Source organism: Leptinotarsa decemlineata, unplaced genomic scaffold, assembly GCF_025532065.1.
Source record: "Leptinotarsa decemlineata unplaced genomic scaffold, Ldec_3_MD MMD2_P_RNA_scaffold_5, whole genome shotgun sequence".
In the NCBI taxonomy this organism is placed as follows: domain Eukaryota; kingdom Metazoa; phylum Arthropoda; class Insecta; order Coleoptera; family Chrysomelidae; genus Leptinotarsa; species Leptinotarsa decemlineata.
In genome coordinates this window covers 19,552,489-19,574,337 of record NW_027412532.1, presented here as the reverse complement: position 1 = coordinate 19,574,337, position 21,849 = coordinate 19,552,489, and the positions used below count along the sequence as shown (strand labels likewise).

Below are 21,849 nucleotides of genomic sequence, written 5' to 3'. Positions count from 1 at the left end.
GCATGCAACGAAATTACCCCAGAAACATTCCCTAATGTAAGAAATGAATTTGTAAATAGACTTCATTACTGTCAGAGAGCTAATGATGAACATTTTGAACATTCAAAAGTGAACCGTGTAGGGAACATTGAAAAATATATCAAACGAAGTATCAAAATCACAACACACCGCTTAATATTTGAAAAAAAAATTGATAGCCTTTCGGTGTCGAGTGATGCCTTACCTATGTTTTTTTTTTATTAAAAACGTAGTTGTCTTCTCACGTTACCTTCGTCCTACCTTGACATATTTTCTTGTACGCCCTGTATGTAAATGAATTGAAGACATGTTTTTGCTGCTCGAAGTCGAAATTATTATATCCCTTTTTTTAGTTAACGTGATCGACGCACGTTCCTGGTCGTTTCATAGTTTAATTTGAGTACGTACCTGCCGGAAACGATACGATTCGTACCCTAACCTGGTTGCCTTGTTCATGCTCTTATAAATTGTTTACTAATCTCATTGATAGGCAACCATGTGTAAAAAGAGGTTTTTCTATGATTAGAAAATGAAGAAGTTTAGTTTGGCTTCACTGTCTATCACTATTTATATTTAAAGGGTTAAACGTTGAACACAAATTTGTATCAGGAGATCATGAAACACAGTAGTATACCTAATACTGTGGTACCATCATTCGGGCCGTTCCTAGCAGAGTTCCAGTCAAAATTCTTCATTGAACAGTGAGTCATTTTTTTTTCAATAAAACTGTATAGGTGCAGATTGGAATAAATATTTCATTTTACACGAAGTCAGAATTTTAAATAATTTTCTTTTGTGGTGATGGTACCTATCAGGTGATTTAAAAAAATCAATATTCGAGTTTAGATTCTATCAGGTGACTATCAGAGAGGAGGAAGTAAGAGGTACTATCTTCAACTTGCTCATTCTTTTGACCATCTACTCGTATAAGAACTTTAAAAATCCTCATTCCCATTCCTACAAAAATCTTCAAACCAAAAGAATCCTCTCAGACTTAGGTATGATTATGACTTTGAATGTGTGGTAGGAACATTTGCTGATGAAAACCATCGAAGAAGTATTAATAAACATTAAACTAATGTTTGTTGTAAAAAAATCATGAAACGAAGATCAACAGGTTTCATCAGGAATGCATAACATATAGGCGGATATCTCAATGACTATAAATTCTTCAATTCGATCAATTCTTCGTTCCTAGAGTTTTTCTAATCTAATCAAAGAAGAAAGGTGAAATACTTTTAACATAGACTAAGAATGCGGCACTATAATACATTTGTAATAGCGATTATTAATAAATAACACAAGACGACATAATCTTAATTTATGTTATTTACAACAATATTTTCATGTTTCAATTTAACAGATGAATTAACGTTATTGCAACCCAAACTTCGAAATAAAAATTAATTTTGTGAAATTACTTTCCAAATTAGGTAATCATATATATCGGGTGTTTTTTAACTACGGTACAAAACTTCAGAGGGTGATTTGTTAGATAGTTTTGATAAAAAAAGTTCTTATGGACATGTCTCGAAGTGCTTCGTTTCTGAGATACAGGGCGTCGAAGTTGAAGAAAACGGTATTTATAAAATATAAATATCCTTACACCGATTTGGTTAATATTTGTTGCTGTTATTTGAAGTAATAAGGCGCCTATTTAGCCCTACTAGATTGAAATTATCAGGTCCAGTGGAGTCTTAGTGGCCACCACAGCCAACAATAATGGGAAAAAATACGCCACAGACCTGTATTTTTTTTTAGATTAATCAACTAAAAATATAACTTTTTCGGTCGCATGTGTTTTCTTCATATCTAGCTTCATTTTCGAGAAAACAATTAAAGTCACTTTGCACTTCATGAACACCTGCTTTACAGTCCAATTGACACTGATAGTGTTGCCATATCAGTGAAAGTCAGAGTTATCAATTAGCAGTGATTCCATCATAATAATTTTCCTAACGGTGAAATGGCTGATAGGCACTTTATTTTTCTAAACTTCAACGCCTTGTATCTCAAAAACGAAGCAACTCAGGCCATATGTTCGTGGCAACTTTTTTTCTCAAAACGACCTTACGAATCACTCTTTGAAGTTGTTAGGAAACACCCTGTATACATATTATCTCCATTTGTCGAAGTGTAGCTTTGAAATCGACCTTTTTGAGCGTTTACTTCAATTGTTTCAATTTTTTCTCAATTGTTTAACGAATGTTATGAATTGTTCGAAAGTATAAACCCTTTTCCTTATTGATGCAACTGTTTTTGTATGACCATTAAGTATCTTAATCGCAACCTGAGTTGAAAGTCTTTCACATTATTAACACAGAAAGTTCAGCACCAATTATATTATCTATATGCAGTATATATAATTCGTAATTATATTACCTGTGATTAATTTAATGTGTACTGGTATGACCGTATATGTTATATGAGGGTGTGTGTATTCGTGTAAATATATTGCATAGTAGTCTGCATTATTAATTATTCTTATTTTGCTCTCACATTGTAGCGCTCAAAATTCTCCTCAAATATATTTGTTCCAAATCATAGGAAAATAAAAAAAAAAAAAAAAAAACAACTCGTTACCTCGTAGGTCAATTACTAATTATTTGGACAATTGCCGCTAACCTTTAACCAGTGGAGAAGGGAGTGGTTCAATCAAACTTTTATAATGGGCGCCACATGATTTTTTTTATTGTCAAAAAAAAAGTTCTTAGAAGTTCATCACACCGAAATCATGAAACAATGGGATGGATCAGGCGAGTAATTGACAACAAGGATAGAGCAAAATCTATTGTAGTAATACTAATAAACAACATAAACCTGGTAATATGAGATTGAAAATAAAAGTTTATATTCTCACATCCAAAAGCAAAATCTCGAATATAATAGTTAGCAGAGATCAACCGTCTTCTGTTATTGACTGCTTTTGTCTCCCGACCGTAGCTTAAGCTTAAGCGCAGGCGCATGTATAGGAGTATGAAGTAAAATTGAAAATCCTATTAACGAGGAAATCTCCGCTTTCCATAGAATATAAAAAAAATAAATAACACAATGAGACGTATCGCATACAATAATAAATTAATAATACAATTAGAGAAATTTCCCGCTTATCACTAGGTACTTGCGTTCCAACTTGACAGGTCCTTTGGTGCCTGTGGGATTCCAAAATACCAAACTTGCCAGTCACGTCAAAATTTCTATGCTTGGTCAGTAAAACCAAATTAGGCTAGGCAGACAAGGTCAGGATTTTCTGATTAGTTGACGAGTTTCAAAACCCAACCATAAAACCCTTCAGAAAAGGGTTTTTGCTGCTGGTAAATCAATTTTAATTAGATGAATGTTCTTCTGACAAAACAAAGGTTTTCTGTGGAAAATAACTCGCCAATATTTTTCCCAAATTAGCTCTCTGGACTGGTAAAATCCTCATCCACAGGAACGTCTTTTCTCCTTTAAAACGGCCAGATACCGCTAGCAACAGAAGGGAAGTGAAACGATTCAGGGCCTCTGATCCCCATTAAAGGATGTGATTGACCTCTAACAAATTCTCCAAAAACCAACAAGAGACAATAGAAGGTACTATAATCACTACTTAACTTTCGAAAAATGCTGATCCCCACTCTAGGGTAATAATGCCAATTACTTAACCACTTTCGAAAATTGGGCCCGATGTGTTTCTTTCAAAGATCACGAACAAAATGGCTCCTTTCCTCTCTTCACTTCCAAAAAAAACAATAAGGAGAAACATCGGTAATCGATTTCAAAAATCGATAGTAGACAGTTCCTGCAACAGCTGACAGGAAATAGTTGCGGAATTACTGTCCAGATGGCAATAGCAATAAATGAATGTATTTCTATAACAATTGTACAACTTCTGTTAATGAAGGTTTCATATAACAAAGTCAGCCTAATTATCCCACACAACAATGACTCACAATGAATAATAACCGTGGAAAAGAAGAATAAAACCAGTAAGGAAACGCCCTCAAAGAACAGAGGAAATTATCAGCGGAACTTGGCAATAGCGCTGGGTCCCTTAATGCAGGAAACTTTTCACCTTGATTACCTACGAATACCTGTTCTCGGCAGGAAATATGGACTGCTACTATTCTACCGTAGATGGCCAAGGTAACTGATCAGCCCGTTGGAGTAACCAAAATTAGCATAACAATATTGGACAATAAAGAATAAATGCAACAATAATTAATAATATTTATATAGTCAGGATCAAATCGAGTTGAATTAGAGTATGAATTGGAATATATTCTACGCTATTGATTCAAAAAAAAACAACTGGAAATAAAATGTGTAACAACATTATTAATTGTATACTTGATTTTATTATTAGTAATTTTAGTGAAGTACTCTCAAATAATTTGTTTGTATATACTCATAATGTATACGCCCACGCACAAGCAGTACTTACTGCTTCCGTGGGATATTCTTGTTTATTCACAATAATGCTGCATTTGTTAAATTATTTACTCTGTAATTATTTTTCTTGTGTGATTTATTTAATACCAAAGTATGCGCTGGTCAGGCCCTATCCCCCGAAGCCCCGATACATTCGGTCCGAGAATCATGTGCCCTGAGCAAGCGCAGTGAGCCAAGAATGACAGTCTTCTGCATCTGTCCGGCTAAGATTTCCGGCTTAGTGCGGCAGGCCGGTATGATTTTAAGATTCGAGAGTAGAGAGGGCATCATTCCACCAAAAACTCCAATAATCAGAACAACCATCTTGACCACAACGGATTCAATATCCCTCGGAGCGTAGGGCAACACCGGCGTCTCGTCAATACCGAAAGAGTGCCGTAGATGGTATTATAGCACTCTAAGGGCAGTGTTATGTCGATGGATATAGGCCAAAACCACATGCTGATAGCAAGTGCATTAGGGTCTCGGGCACCTCGCGGCAGGCCCTGCACCTTGTGTCAGGAATCTCTATACTCATCACGTGACTGCGGTAGACGAAAGTGTTAAAGACACCATCCTGGCAAGCCTTGATGAACCCCTCAGTTTCCGACTTCAGCCCACTCGACCTGAGGAAAGCAAAAGTCAGGCGCTTTGATAAGCGCCTGATATTATTATTATAGATATTATTTTAATATCCCCAGACAACCTAACGTTTTTGTTGTTTTGTGTGAACTGGTTAACGGTGAATGAACTTTTTATTTTTATAAGTAGGTTACAATTTTATAGTACATGAAATTTCTAAATTGATACGAACATTTTGAAGCATTTGAAAATATTCATCAGGATTAGAGCTGTCATTTGAAATTGTAACGGAGACAGTTAATGTATGATATCCATTAATCGTAGTGATCTACTTGATATCGAAAGTTATTGTGCTCATTTTGCCTTCGTAATCTATCCGACATACATTTTCATTCGCCAAAAGTGTGAAAGTAGTTTTAATACGTTTTTTATTGTTTCAGGTAAAAAAATATGCTGTACCTATCACTGAGGAAAAAATGTGAGTTGTTCTAAATTCTGAATTTTGTTTTCGAAAGGTGAATATTGAGTTTTCATAGTTTCTCCACTCATGCCATTGATTTGATGAAAAACAAAGTTGTGAGGAATGAGGTTATGTATAAAACAATTATTTCACATTATTTTATTTCGAATCATTGCTGAGAGAAAAGAAAAAAAAAAATGTGACGAGGCCCCGACGAGATTCGAACTCGTGATATCCTGTTTACTAGACAGGCGCTTTAACCAACTAAGCCACGGCGCCTTGTGTTCATTTGAAGAGAATATTAGTGTAAAGTAGTGTTGTGTATCCAAAATTGACAACTTCAATACCATTGGAACAAAGTGAGTTTTCCCGTGAATTTTAGAACCGAATAAAGAATTAATCGTTAATAAATTTCATTGAAGAATTGATCTATGAACACGTGGTGATAAATTCTCACGCAGAAGCGAAACTATACATAAAATGTGAAACATTTCGAATTTTGTTGGTAGAATTAACCTGATTATAAATGCGACAGTCACTCACTCAACACTCATCCAGCCAAAAGGGTAGGGGAGCTGGTCTCCAAACCTGGATGAAATCATGATGACATTCTGTCAACACTCATTCATCTCTGTTTCTTCGTACTGTTAAGTCCTAGGAAGCTAAAATTTGGTATATATCTAGGTGCTTCTTAGGCTTTAGATGCGCACATAAAAAGGATTCTCAAATATTCCAATGACGGAGCCACCCGTGGGGGTGTAAGCGCGTTTACATATATGAATATTACATTTTTATCACTGTTTTTCCGTATCGCTAATTTTTGGAGACTTAAATTTTGTATGTAGATTATTTTAATGTTGTAGATGTGTAATTAGAGAGGATTTTTAAATATTCCAGTTGGGCTTCTCCCACTGGAGTATAAGGGACACGTTTATTACATACCTACCTATGAAAATTATCATTTCATCACTGTTTCTCCGTACTACTATATTTTCGGAGGCTGAAATTTTGTATGTAGGTTCGTTTTATGTTGTGAACTGGATTTCCGCCCCGGCTCCGCACGGGTGCAATGCTATTACTGAATATAAATTCACTCACCGTAAATTTAACGGCATGGAGAAACAGTGGTGAAACATAATTTTGTTTCATGGACGCTACTTTTTTCCCTGCCTCCGAAAATATACCGGTACGGAGAAACTAATGAAAATTAACTTTATTGTATAAACGCGCCTTTTTCTCCGCGGCTGGCACCTCAGTGGGAATATTTGAAATTCTTTTCTTATTGTAGATGTGAATGCCCTTAAATTTCCGGTAGGTGAATTTATATTCAGTAACAGCATTGCACCCGTGCGGAGCCGGGGCGGAAATCCAGTCAACAACATAAATCGAACCTACATACAAAATTCCAGCCTCCGAAAATTCAGCGCTACGGAATATCTGAAAATTCTTTTTTTATTGCATATCTGCAACATGAAAAGAACCTAAATACAAAATTTCAGCCTCCAGTGACGAATATGTATTTTTAATATGTTTTAATATGTTCTTCGTTGGGATTTATAGACTTGAGACATATTTGCAAAGTTATTGAAGTGCTAATTTTTTGTTGAAGGGGTAAACCGCTTCGTTACCTAACGCGCAACTGTGACAGTTTGTCTGGCTTCCTTTTCTCTAACGCATACGTCAGAGGAAGGCAGGCTCCCTCTCTCTCGTCGGACAGAAGATCAATGTTCAGAGTGCGTTAGACATATACTATTGACAGTATGGTAAAACATAATTTTGTGTATTTACATTATGGTAGCTATAATATATGTACATACACAAAATAATCAATAAAAGATTTTATCAATAATAACCTTTCCTTTAATTATAATATTAATATACATGAAATTTAAGTAATAACCTAAGCTTTTCTCAAGTTACAATAAGTTACACAATTTCAATATTAAATAGTTCAACTTTACGGCCTGGCCACGGGATTCGGCGGTGCGAACGTCTAAGCGGGGAGCGTGGCGACCATTCGCGCGGCACCTTTTGCATGCCACGGGCAGTCACGTTCGCCGCCGCGACCAGTAGTCCTACAGCGAAATGTCTTTATCAAAATTATCTCGATATTACTTAGAATGTAATGATTTTTTGGTTCAAGACCTAATATTTGAAAGAGATAGTGGAGTACATGATTTGAATAAGAATCGGGGTATAGATGGAGAATTCCACAAGAAGTACGAGAAATACAGATTATATCCAGAAAAATTTCTTGAGTATACCAGAATGAGTATTGAAACCTTCGATTATATTCTTATGAATATTCAACCAGAATTGGAGAAAAAGTTAATACAAATAAAATTTTGAGTGCCCCTAAAAATTGTTTTTGACATTAAGGAATGTACTTACCTATCTATACATATCCATCTATATTAATCTACATTACATATTTATCTATATACCTATTCATGAAGGTGATATTTAATTAGCTGATCATATTTTGGAGAATTACCTATAGTATCCATCAGTATGAACATCAGTATGAACCCAAGAAAGTAATGGTCGCAAACGGATTTTTATAACTGAATTTATTTGAATCTTTGCCCAAAATATTATTAGGTAATTAAATGTTACCCTGTATATTGATATTTCATGAAATAAAAATACGTTCAAATAATTATGTTGTTTATTGCAAAAACCTAAATTTTGTGAAGTAATTTTTCGTACAATCAAAACAAAAAACAATTTCTAACTTGTAATTGACAGTTAAATGAATAATGAATTTCTAACTTTTCAATCAGTCTTTTTTGTTCTTTTCAATCATTATTTCTTCCCACAATCTCTTCACTATATGTTTAAATTTATGTTGTGGATGGCCAGACTTCCAAATAGCTGGTTTAGCTTCAGCAATATAAGTTTTCATTTTTCGCGACGAAAAGAATTAAACTCGTTTGAACAATGCACTATTTGCCGCGACTACCGCTCGACTCCGTGGCTCGCGCCATACTGATTCATGCCTTTGTTTTGCTCGCCCGCCACGCCGCAAGTCGCCCACGCGGTTCGCTCGGTACATTTTGCCGGTCGCTTTGCCGGTCGCCGTTGCGCGTGGCTTCATAAGTACATTGCTATGCGTTTATTTCAGTCGTTAGACGTTTCGCCGTTCGCACCGCGCAAATACTCGCGCGGTGCGAACTTCTGTCGGGCATCCCGAGAAGCAGCCCTTTTTTTTTAATTTTCTACAAAATTTAGAATCGCACTCTCCAGAAATGGATAGTATCGATTCGCCAATGAATTGAATATTCATTTTCAGCAATCAATCGCTCATGTACTTTGTATATTTTCATGCAATACTGCAAGGCATGTGTGGAATAGTTCTACTAGTTGGTTAGGTCATTCATTCCACAAATTTCAAATCAGGCCAACTCCAACTCCATAAAATACCGAAGGAGAGCGCTTCCTATATAAATCCTCTGATTAGATGGGTGCACTCTCCAGCACATAGAGATTAAGCCGCAAATGGAATGAGAGAAGGAAAATAACAAAGGCGATGTGCAAATTCAATTTGCTCAAAACTAGGTAGGATAAAAATCCAGAACGAATAAACAAAACCTGCTCCCCACTTCAACTTCAAAGCCTCCTGCTTTGATTTACCTTTTTGATTACTCGATTCTCTGAAAGGAAACAGCGCAGGAGAGAGAGTGGCTTTACTTCGTCGATCCGATGCTTTCTTGAGCTACGTTTATGACAACATAAAATTAATGCAAATCTCAAGATACACCTTGTTTGTCGCTGGGAGGGAATAAGTTATAAAATTTCGCGAAGAGTTTACCTAACAAGTTAAACACTGGGTGGAGAACAGTGACGTGGTGAGGGCTGAAATAGTACTTTTTTAAAAAAATAAAGTGAATTTTTATTCACTTCATTTCGCTTCAAAGTAGGCTTCCTCAGATATAATACACTTGTGACATGGTTTTTCCAAGCAGTCCTGATTTGAATTTTTGGCATGTCCTTAAGCTCTCTTAGCGATTCGGTTTTTGTCTCCTCAATCATCGCAAAACACCGTATTTTTATGGGTCTCTTCAATCTTGGGATCAGGGGGCCAAATCTGGTGAATATGGAGGCTGAGGCATGAATAAGATGTTGTTTTTGACTAAAAAATTTAAAAGAAGCAATGACGAGTGAGCAGGTGCATTATCGTGATAAAAAAGATGAAATAAAATGTAAGGCGTCTCCAGATGCTCCAATAAATTCAAGATATTGCCAGAATATTTAGTGACACAACTATCGTCAAACTTAAACCAGTCCGTTTCGTCTTTGGTAAATGCGTAATAATGACTAGATTCAACGCCAAAACCACAATGAACAATGACTGCATGAAGATTATATGGTCTGCTAGATTGAAGTGTTCACCTATTTCGAACCTTCGTAAGAGTTTGGTGCTTCCGTCAGAGTTTGAGTCATGTTTAATGATCATCAGTGTTATTATTATATTGACTAGTGCCTCAGCTATACTTGTCTTATAGTAGTCAGTTAGTTTGGCGTCTCGTTTGTCTGTGAAAAATTTGGAAAATGAAGTATTCATATGGATCATGTGAATTTTTTTGCAAGTAATCAGTAGCTTCTTAACTGATAGAACTCTGTCTGTAAAATATGGAGGTACAACATCTACGCCCATTCAGGTTCCATCAGTGGTACCGCAGGGATCCCATATAGGCCCACTGCTGTTCAACTTGTTTGCATCGGACACAGAGTTTGTTTTCAAATATTCAGAATTTCTTTTGTTTGCTGATGATCTCAAACTTTATCGAGCAATTACTTACCGGGAAGATGCTGAATTAGTTCAAAAAGATCTCGAAGCCTTTTCCATGTGGTGTAGAAATAATTTGTTAGAGGTAAACATCGATAATTGTCAAATCATTACATTCGTTAAAATTAGAAGTCCAATATTCTTTGAATATACATTGAATAATATCTGGTAGTTAAATTTGATAGCGAACGTCTCTTCTGATTGAGAAGAAATTTTTAAGGAATTGTGTTTTTTATTTTAGTATTCAACGAAATGAATATGAGTACAGTCAACTCTCAACCTAGTTGAATATAAAATCATTGGAAGATAGGAGAATTTATATGAACTTGAGTTTGCTCTTCAAATTAATAATTAGTGAGATAAACTGCCCAGAACTACTTCAATTAATAACTTATCATATTAAACAAAAAGATACGAGAAATCCTGACATTTTTCATATACATTTTTTCCATACCAATTATGCTTTGAACAGTCCGATGCCTCGCACTTTGAAGATGGGAAATCAATATCATAATAACTTAGATATGTTAAATGTATCACTTCAGGTCTTTAAAAATCAATTGAAAAGGCTATAGCGTTTTCGAAGCTTTTCTTTACCTTACCATTTTCTTTGTAAGTACCAGATTTGTTACTTCTTTTTTCTTGTAAGTACCAGAATTGTTTCATCTTTTACTAATATTGTCTCTAGACATAAGGATTCATTAATATTTTGTATTTCGCACTTTTCTAAATGTTTTGTAAAATTGTAAATTGTATTGTAGACATCAGACATGAGCATTCAAAAATACTTTGTTGAATATGTTTTTGTAAATTGGCTTTGCAGTTGAATAAATAAACAAACAAGATAGCGAATTGATTTCTACAAGTTTTCAAATGATCACTGATATTAATTGATGATTACAAAAGTAGCACTATGAAAAATGACGCACAATACCGGCTACTGTGGTGCAAGTTGTTAATGAATTTGATTAGGCAGGCGATCAAGGTTGTATATTCATTTATCAACCTGTATGTAGCACTACAGCTTGCTCTAGAAGGCAATATGCGGACTCCTTCCTCTGTCTGAAAATTTTTGTTTGTTTCCGAGTTAGGACCTTCAACTACCCTAATATAATCTTCCATTTATCGAGTAATGAGCAATCCTAAATAGATACAAATATTTCTATACTCAGAAGACGAACAGTGTGGGTCCCCGCCACTGGAAAAATTTTTGCAACAACCGTTTACCTTCGAGTAAGTCAAACATCGTTCGAAAAGTTGTTTCGATCTTGAAATATGCAAAGTGTGAAGTACTTAAGGGTTAATACAACAAGACGGCACTTTTAATCGGATTTTCATGTCTACTAATTAAAACACATCAACGTTAAAGTATACGCAGAGCCGCGGAATCTTTCTAATTGCTAATTATAACTCTGTGTATTTTATAAATTGAGATTCTAATCGCCAATCATGATAATGAATTAATCGGGGAATTGTGAACGAGAAAATAAACCACTTTTAATTACTTCCCGGTTTTCTCAACTTCTTATACCGATTGTCTTTCTCTAAGGTGTCCTTATCAGTTGAAATCGTAATTTTCTTCCACGAAACTTTTCCGACCAACTCAGATAAGTCATAATTCTTCGACAGTGGACAAACGGTACGGAAAATAAATATAGAAAGCTAAGTTATTCAGTTGGTAATTAGCTTTTCGAACTTGTGCCCGTTTCTTTCCCTCATTGTTTTCGTTCTTTGAATAAATCGCATTCGTTCCGAAATCGTCATAAAAATTTAATTAACTTATGCCTATGGTCTACAAAATATTTTATAATTTATGAAAAACGTTATACTAGAAAAGAGCCGTATTCGAAATTATTTTTACAGTTTTTGAAAACGAAAAAAGACTTTTTTACGAAATATAAGCTGTATTGAACTATTCGAGTATTCAAAATTTTATTTTTTCAATCATTACCTAAGTTTATTTATAAGCAAAATATATAAATACAGGTTACTGACTAACTGGACTCTTCAAAGGTTTATATTACGCAGAAAAGGTACCAGTCTTATGGGATAGCATTTATTATGATGTATCTAATATCCAATCGACTATATTATGGATATTGTAACGAATCTGACGCCAGCCCTGACCGATATCTCAGCCAGCAAACACATGACTCGCCGCGAAAAGTATACATGAGTACCGAAACCACTAGAGGAATCTAGAACGATCGTTACCAATATAAAAGGACGGCTTCCCGTTCAGAGAGGGAGTTTGTATTCGGAAAGCGAATCGAGCAGTTAACAAAGAATTCAAACAGTGAAGATAAATTAAGCGTTAGTTGCAAAGTGTTTTATATAAATTAGTTGTGATAGTGAAATATTGTTAAAAATAAATTTGTTTAAGACAGTTAATTCTTTAATTCGTTACAATATTATGACAAAGAAAGCCATCAAACAACAGAATTTGGACAATAACTGAGGTGGCAGTTCCTAAAGGCGCGTATTTATCTAGCTACTGAAATGTTACGAACCACAATTTTTTGGTTATCAGAGATCGCATCAAAGAACTGATAAGTTTGGGATGAGTATAAAAGAATAGGTATCGCGTATCTTTGCTTGACATTCGGCTTGTTTTGTACCTCATTGACATACATTACGGATCAATTGATACAGCCAAAACATATCGCAATGAGTTGGCAATGCTTACTGTTACGTTAGGGGTCATTTGTTACAAGTGGATAACAGAAGTGACACGAGTTGCCAATATAACTCAGCAGTGATGTAAAGTTATACTTTGAAGAACTAAATATTAGAATTTGAAGCACCAATATCATTATAAACAAAAACTGATTGATGGTAGGTAAGTGATTGAGTAAAATATAAATGAAATTGAATATACAGAGCATATTATTTTCAGGGTACCGAAAACTATAATTTAATGGATCTCATGGAAGTACTATTTCAAAAATGGACGTTTTCTTCCTTCTTCTACATATTTTGTTATAACAATAGATAAGCAATGAATGAATAAACATCTAGGTTGTATATGATTTTTCTAGGTGATTCAAGGAACATCATAGAAAGTAAATTAACACGTAACAATACATGTATGATAATAGATTTATGCTGTGCCAACCCAAAAGCATCAAAATATGTATCCAATTAACGTTCCAACCTCAATTATAGAATGGGAATATAGCACCTTAGTCAACACAAACGATGTGATATATGGAACATGACATAACATTGTTTTTGTTGTTGTGTGCTAGCTTAATGAGAAATGTTACAATGTTCGAAATAATTTTCAAAAATAGACCAATTTGCCTCGTCATTTATCAAGACTATCAAAGTCGATGGAATGCATTTTACACCTGTTTCGACATACTCCCACTTGATTTGGATCAGCTCTTTGATAAAATGGACCACGAGGATATAATGAAACAACTAATTAACTTGAATATTTTTAGGCGTCATTTAACACGAATGAAGTGACGGTTTTATTTGACGCTAGGGTTGATTCAAAGATTTTCAAAAGTGACACTTTTTTAATTGACTAGTCATAATTTTTCACTAATCTGTCTAAAGGAGTGATTTTAAAACAACAGGATGGTAGGAAAGTGTGTGAACATCCACAGATGATTGAAATTGTTTTATCAAATATGTGTTTGGGATGTAAAAAGATTATCAAGCCTCACTGTATAAATCATAAGGTGCGTTGGGCATAAATTTGTTTGACAACAAATTGGGTATAGAAGCTACGGGACCAAAGTTGAACCTCCCCAAATTCCTTGTATGTTTCCTCAGTTAAAATTTGGCAGTTTATGAAGACTGCTTGTACACTACCTGTTCGTTAAGAGCAACTGTCAAATGTGGTTGTGAAACCAGCCTGAATAAGCAGCAAGCATCAATGACACTTTCTGTTTTGTCTTTCCTTTTTTGTTTTTGACTGTTTCAAAGAATGTGACGGCAAGAATACAAATAATTTTCTTTAAATACACATTTCATATGTCAGAAAAGTTTTATGGAAAAATGATATTATGTATATTTTTCTACCTATACCTTGCAATAAATAAATAATGAATGGATTTTTTTTCATTGTGCAATAAAAATTTAAATACCGCCAAAAGTTAATACATTAAAGATAAACATATTAGATGTATTCAAACTGGTCTGACATCGGTCGGCGTAGGTTAAATTATATTTCGAATTATACTCATTTAGAAAAACTGTTCAGATATAAGAGTCATAAATATAAAATCATGACATCCCATTCAACTTTTTATTTTTTGTAGAAAATTTTGAACTAACCCATAATATTTCATCTTTTTAGTTTTGTGATCTGATAATATTCAAAATAGCCACGATTACGTCAATCTGGCATTACATTTTTTTAATTGAAGCGGATTTGTAAAGTTGACTTGAATTTATATTTTTCTAGGCAACCGTCAACTTAATGTTTGTTGTGTAATATTCCTTATTATTATCCAAATAATGGATGCTCTGGTGAAATTATTTTGTAAGAAATATAAAATATACAAATGGGATATTCGAAATGGCTAAAAACTTACAGTGTGCCTCCTTAGTAAACCAAAATTATACAATATTTTTCGCATTATTTCCACCATTCATGTATTCATTTCCAATCTGCTTTTTGACACCCCTTTTTGGGGTGTCGCTAAAGAGAGTTTATCCAAAGAAATAATTTTTTTAAACATAAAATGTAATTTTGAAAATTCGAAAAAACCTAGTATTTTTTTAACACTTGAATGAATAGAGTCCCGTAGAAAAAAATTTCATCACCATTTTTCAAAAAGTTATTCAATTGTTACCTAACAAATTTTTTCCCAATCTCCGTTGGCATAAATAATGGGATAAAAAGTGTAAATAATTTTTTTACATTATTGTAAAAATTATATAATTTTTTATATAATTATTTATTTTTGATTTATATATATATATATATATTATATATTATATATATATATATTTATATATATATATATATATATATATTATATATATTATATATATATATATATATATATATATATATATTTGTTTTGTTTTAATGCCCTGAAGAAGCTTCCCACTAGAAGCGAAAGCTTGGCAAAGTAAAGCAGAGATTTTGATTTTTGATTTTTTGACTGAGAGACCCCGTTATTCCATTCAAATGTATATATATGTATATATATATATATATAATATATATATATATATATATATATATATATATATATATATATATATATATATATATATATATATATATATATATCCAACTATCAATAGAGCTTCCGTACATTTACAATTTTCTATCAATCGGGCGTCCGGTTTCAATGAGGCGTCCATATATGGACGCCGAATTGTTTCACCATGCCAGGCAGTTCAGAGGTTCCCTATCTTCCATCTGACAAAATTTCAGATGGGCGCCTATTTATCAATTTCATTGTCAAAATTATATGTATTGGCGTATATTCTAGTTGAGTCTTTTTTATTTTGGTGGCGCTCGGGAGGTACGCGTATACTTGTGCCGTATATTTTTCATACATGTGAGCGATTATGAGGCGTCCATATAACTGACAACAATGCAATAGTTTTTGCGAGAGGGAAGTCTCAATGATTTGTTAGAAATATCGTTGATTTGGTATGTTTGTAGGTCGGCGCCGGTTTCATACACAGGGTGACAATTTGAAAACTTACAAGGTCTATCTCTGAGCAACCAAATAAAATATAAGAAATCGCTGAAAACAACTTTCATAATACAAAGGGAGAAACAAATGATGTGATGACTAACTTGTTTTTTCTCTCACACCCTTGCCCCCAGCCACCACAACTTCATATTTTTGAAAGGCAACCACCTACTTGTGATACATTATCTGAAAGCTCTTAAGATATGCTCTTCAATGGTACTCTTCAAAGCTACATTCGATGCAGTAAGTTTTGGTTCATCAAATAAAAGAATTCATTCAGAATAAATTTTATTTTCTATTATTAATTTAGTAAATTTTCAAAAACATGATTTTTACCATCGTAGCATTATTATTAAGACTTGAATATTTTACGCCTCTTCTATTTTTTTTTATTCGTCTCGATAATAGATAGGGATAGATAGGGAAGGAGAGTGGCACCTTGTTTTAGAGGTCTTTCGAATACCTTTACTACTCTGTCAACAGAAAATTTTTGTGACGATTAGTTTTCGAGATAATTTGAAGTTTTAAAGGTATTTGCATTGAGTTCAACTCTTTTTAAAATAAATCAAATTGTTTTTAAGGTGCAAGTTACGTTCAGAACTCTCATAAAAAAAATAAATTTTTGCTTTTTATGACAACCTGCTAATACGTGTCCATTTGATGTCGAATTATTTGTTTATTACGAGGAGATTTCTCCGGGGGATGGGGTTGGTTACCACCATTACATTTTAGGTAAATTGAGTGGCACCTACTTATGAAGGTTGAATTGCCTCTTCAAGAAGTTGTTAATAAGAATCACCGGTTGAATTTCCATCAATGAACCTATAATATGATTGCCTAATATTCCGGCCCAGATATTCAACTTTTGGGGATGTTGGGTATGTATTTCTGCGTATTGTCTTGGGTTTTCATCCGACCAATAACGGCAATTGTAACGGTTCACGCAACCATTTGAATAAAATGAGCTTTCGTCCGAATAACAGATGTTATAAAGCAGTTCGGGATTTTGCATTAATATTTCACTCATGCCCTCACAAAACTCCTGTCTTCGGTCAAAATCATCCTCATTGAGTTCACGAACAAGTTTAATTTTGTAAGGATGGTATTTGTGGTTTTTAAGGATTCTCCATGCGATCATATGGCTTATTCCTGCCATTGCGGATAAACCTCTGGTACTTAACCTGGGATTGGCGATGACTTGACCAAACACTACAATCGCATTATCGTCATTCACTACCCTTCTCTGAACATCACTTTTTTCATTTAAAACCGAACCTGTCTCCCTGAATTTTGTGACCAAATCCAGAACGTGATTTCTGCTTAGGTGTTTACCAGGTTTTTGCTCGTTAAATAAAATTGATGTTTTATTAGCATTTTGGTCGTTGCCAAAAAATGAAGCAATAACTGAAACCCTTTCGGCAGTAGTGAAAGAAATGTTTAAACAAATAACAATACACGACCCGTTTCAACAAAACAATCGAACGTTGTTATTTAACAAAAAATTGATAAGAAGAACTGCTTAAAATTTTTTTATTTAGGCATACAAGTTACCGAGTGGTCTGTCTAATGTATTATCAACATGGCAATTTTAACTTCAAATTATCTCGAAAACTAATCGTTACAAAAATTTTCTTTTAACAGAGTTGTGAAGGTATTCGAAAGACCTTTAAAACAAGGTGCCACTCGACCTACTTTCCCCATCTAAATAAAGGTCGTCGGACGCACCTCTCTGAGGGGGTGCGTACTACAAAAAATCTGATTAGTCTGAAAGGTGTCCCCCTTCAATTAGAAATCGACGTGTCCGAGCTTTTTTGAAAATCTTACTTTTTATATTCAAAAACGGCTCTGTTAGGTTTTCGTTGTTACACACTGTATATAGAAGAAAATGTAAATGGCGAAATGTATGATCACATGCTAGAAAGATCTATCGAACCTCGGATAGTTCATGAATTAGAGAATCACAGAGACATACACGGCAATTTATCTTTGAAAGAAAATGTATTACATTTTCAACAGAATGGGGAACCTTATTATTTTGTAGTTCCAGTTATTCAATGGTTAGATAATAATTATGCTGATCAATGTATTGGAAGAAGAGATTCTACTGAATGGCCTCTCACATCCCTGGACCTATCTCCTCTAGATTTTTTCCTCTGGGCCACTTACTTAAAATAGGTTGTTTTAAAGACGACGCAATCTGATTCAATAAAGCCACTGAAGGAAAGAATAATCCAAGAATGCTGAGCTATTTTCAGAGAAACATTTGCCAATGTTTCGGAATGACTTTCGGAAATGAAAATTGCGAAAGTTATAAACAATTTAGTGAAAAATAAAAAATGGGTCCAGTTTTTTGGAAATATCTCAAAAACTAATTGGAATTTTCAAAATCGAAAAAAAAAAATTCGAAAAGAGGAAGAAATTTCCTATCGAAAAGTCCTGACTACCGGAACTGTAGGACCAATATTTATAATTTTCCCGGAGCTCTGAAATAGAGCTCTAAATCGGGTGTTTAGCCGCGTGTAGGCCGTGCGTGTTTAGGTTAATTTTACAAAAAAAAATTTATAGCATATAAAATATATAAATTGAGGAATGAAAAAACTCAGTCATATACTCAAAAGATAAATTAACAGTAATCTGTCGGTAAAAAATTTTTAATGCAATTATTAGATTTATTATGCTATTGTTAATTAACAATTTTTTATCACTCGATTATCATTATTGCAAGTGTGATATTTTTCAAACTAAAAGTGTGGAATTTTTTTCCTTCCATAGAGTTATGATTATAACGGTTAGGAATTGATTTACTTCCAAAATATTGAAAAATTATTATTTTTCAGTTATTTATTAACCATTTACTGCATTTTTGAATTAAAAAGTTTATTAAATAATCGAAGAACAATTTTTTTTTGATTATTATTATTAGTATATTTTTTTTTCAAATCAGAAGCTACATAAAAATATTTTTTTATTTCATCACTTATTGTTTAAAACTTTGTTATAAATTCGATAAAAAATGGAGTGAATAAAAAAATGCATGGTTTTTTTCATTCATCAATTGCAACTGGAACAAAAATGAAATGAAAACATTCATTTGTTTATAACAAATTGTTTATTCAATACACAATGGAGAATTTTAAAAATTAAATTGTTTTTGTTCCGAATTAAAAACAAGATGAATAATTATTTTAAAAAATTGGTTTCTTAATATTATTAATTGGTGGTAAAAAAATTGTTACTCAACAAATGCGTTTTTTTGCATTGTAAAAATTTCTTCAAGAGACAATTGAAAAAAATCATGATTTTTATCAAAAATTAAGATCCAAAAAAAATTCAATCATGTTATAAACAATGCATTTGTTTATAATAAATTTTTAAACAATGAGTGATAAAAATTTTAAAGAAATATGTTCATCTAACTTCTGATTTGTTGATGATCGAGCGATAGAAAATTGTTAATTAACAATAGCGTAATAAATCGAATAACTGCAATAAACATTTTTTACCGACAGATTATTGTTCATTTATCATTTGAGTATATGCCTGAATTCTTTCATTCCTTAATTTATATATTTTAAATGCTGAAATTTTTTTTAGTAAAAATGGCCCAAACAGGCACGGCTCACGCGCGGCCAGACAGCCGATTTCGAGCTCATTTTCAGGGCTTCGGGAAAATTATATATATTGGTCCTACAGTTCCGGGAGTTGAAACTTTTTTATAGGAAATTTCTTCCTATTTTCGAATTTTCGATTTTGAAAATCTCAATTAGTTTTAGAAATATTTTCAAAAAATTAAATCCATTCTTTATTATTCTCTAAATTGTTTATAACTTTTGCTATTTTCATTTTCGGAAGTCGTCCGTTTTCAAAAACTTTCTAGACGCTATTCCGAATCGAATGACACCTCAACCATAATTTTCGGAGACTGCTGAAGAAAGTTCGGAAAAAAGCACTTCTTGATCAGATTAGTCAAGTTCAAACATAGCTTAACAATCTTTCAACAGCTACAGATTGGGGATGAGAAAAAACAGAGACTCTGTTTTTGCCCATGAAAACACCATAATCATTGGCAGGTTTAGAATTACTGAAACTAGTTCATTGTAGTTGCATAGTAGGTATCTAACTGCAGTAAAACTTAAAGCAGTAGAAAAACAGTGATGAGTGCATCCGATGTTGTTGGGATGATGACAATTTCAACTTCGAGTACGGCATGATTGTTGATCAACAAAATACTAACCATCCAGTATATCGAAAACTGATTCAGGCATTCTACGTATCAAACTCAGATACTAACTCTGACGGTTAAGAATGCGTTAATAATAAATTGTTTTGGTAATAAATGATAAAATTAATTATGAAAAATGTTTCTGTCAATTTGTAGAGAAATGTCAATTATGATTTTCAAAATAGAAAACATTCTCCGAATAATCATTTGAACATTCGAGATATATAAAAAAACGTTCATAAACAATTAAAAATCGTATTTTTTTCTGAATATCATATTATGAAGATAAAAATTTTTTGAATTCCCATACGGTCATACACAATTTATAAACAAATTGCGCTAAAACAGTTTGTTCAACTTACCGAATGTCTTTATTTGATACAGAAACAGGATATAATGATAAATATATAGAAAAATTAAAACAATATGTTATGTTACTAAAAAAAATCATAATGAACAAAATATAATGTTTTTGAACTTTTATAATGTGATCTTGTGGAGCACATTGATAAAAAGAGATTCACGTTCATTACAAGACCAAACACGACTATGATACGATATTTCATCATGTAATCCTAGTGCCTATCTTCCGGCTCCATCATCAGATCAGCTCCAGAGTACCTACCATATTGTCATCAAAATCACATAAAACTGCCAATTTTCATAACGCTACGATCTTTAAAAGATGGTTAAATTAGTTTTCTTAGATTTGACTACATAGTTACATACATACATACAGGTCGACCTAATAAAAGCGTATTAAAAACGAAAAACTCTAGAAAAAATTAAAAAATATTTAGGTTAGTCCTTAAAGAAATATTGAAAAATGCATGACTCGAAAAATCGTATACCATACACGGAAATGAATCTTGACAGGTCTTGATGCCTTCTAGATGGCTATCCTGTGTAGTGTGTATCAGCCAAATGGAATAAATATGACACTGAGTAAATATGACTGTGCTCAACAAAACACTCAGGCACGTCCAATTTTCAACAACCAAATTTTTCAATGCTCAATAACTCAGTTAACGGGAACAACAACTCGACCACGAACTCGGGCTTTGCAACCGTTACCACATCGCCTCTGATAATGTATACCGCAGTAGTAGACGAAACGTCAGGCATAAAAACCTGCAAACCACGCAAACGCTGAAAACAGATTTTACACTGTCATCTACGGCCGTGAATATTTACATTCTTTGGTAATTCATATTATATATCCTATCGTCTGTCATTTTGGCGTCTTCAACTAGTTTGAATACTTTGAATTCTTGCTGTTTTCTAATGGAAATATACAATGAACTTTTTGTAATTAAAGTTGAACTTTCAATAATCACACCATGCATGTGTCGGTTTCACTTCTCCTATCATTATATTCGGCTCGCTTAAATATCATACAGTGTTAAAATGGAAATATGCCAACCAAGACAAAAATTATCGAATGATATTGAAAATTTCGTTATGGAATAAACTTTTCATGATCAGTCAATATCACTTGGTACCTATGTAAAAATGAAATACATACCGGCTACCTGAAATCCATACGCAATTTGTCGTTGGCACAACGCTTGTTGAAAAACAGATGTGAAGAAATTAAAACCCACTTGCTGCCTACATTTAATGCGGTAAATATTGGCAACGTTGTAAGGATTCCCAATAATCTATTTCATGTATGAAAATATACTTATTGGACTCCCTA

General features: G+C 33.4%; 1 protein-coding gene and 1 non-coding gene across 2 annotated transcripts in view; one reads left to right on the top strand and one right to left on the bottom strand.

Annotated features, from left to right (window-relative positions):
* The window catches only part of LOC111502661 (Zn finger homeodomain 1), a 961,246-nt gene that overhangs the window by 42,598 nt on the left and 896,799 nt on the right, over window positions 1-21,849 (top strand). The window lies entirely within an intron of this gene.
* TRNAT-AGU (transfer RNA threonine (anticodon AGU)) lies at window positions 5,676-5,749 on the bottom strand. Its single transcript has one exon. It is a non-coding gene; the product is annotated as a tRNA-Thr (tRNA).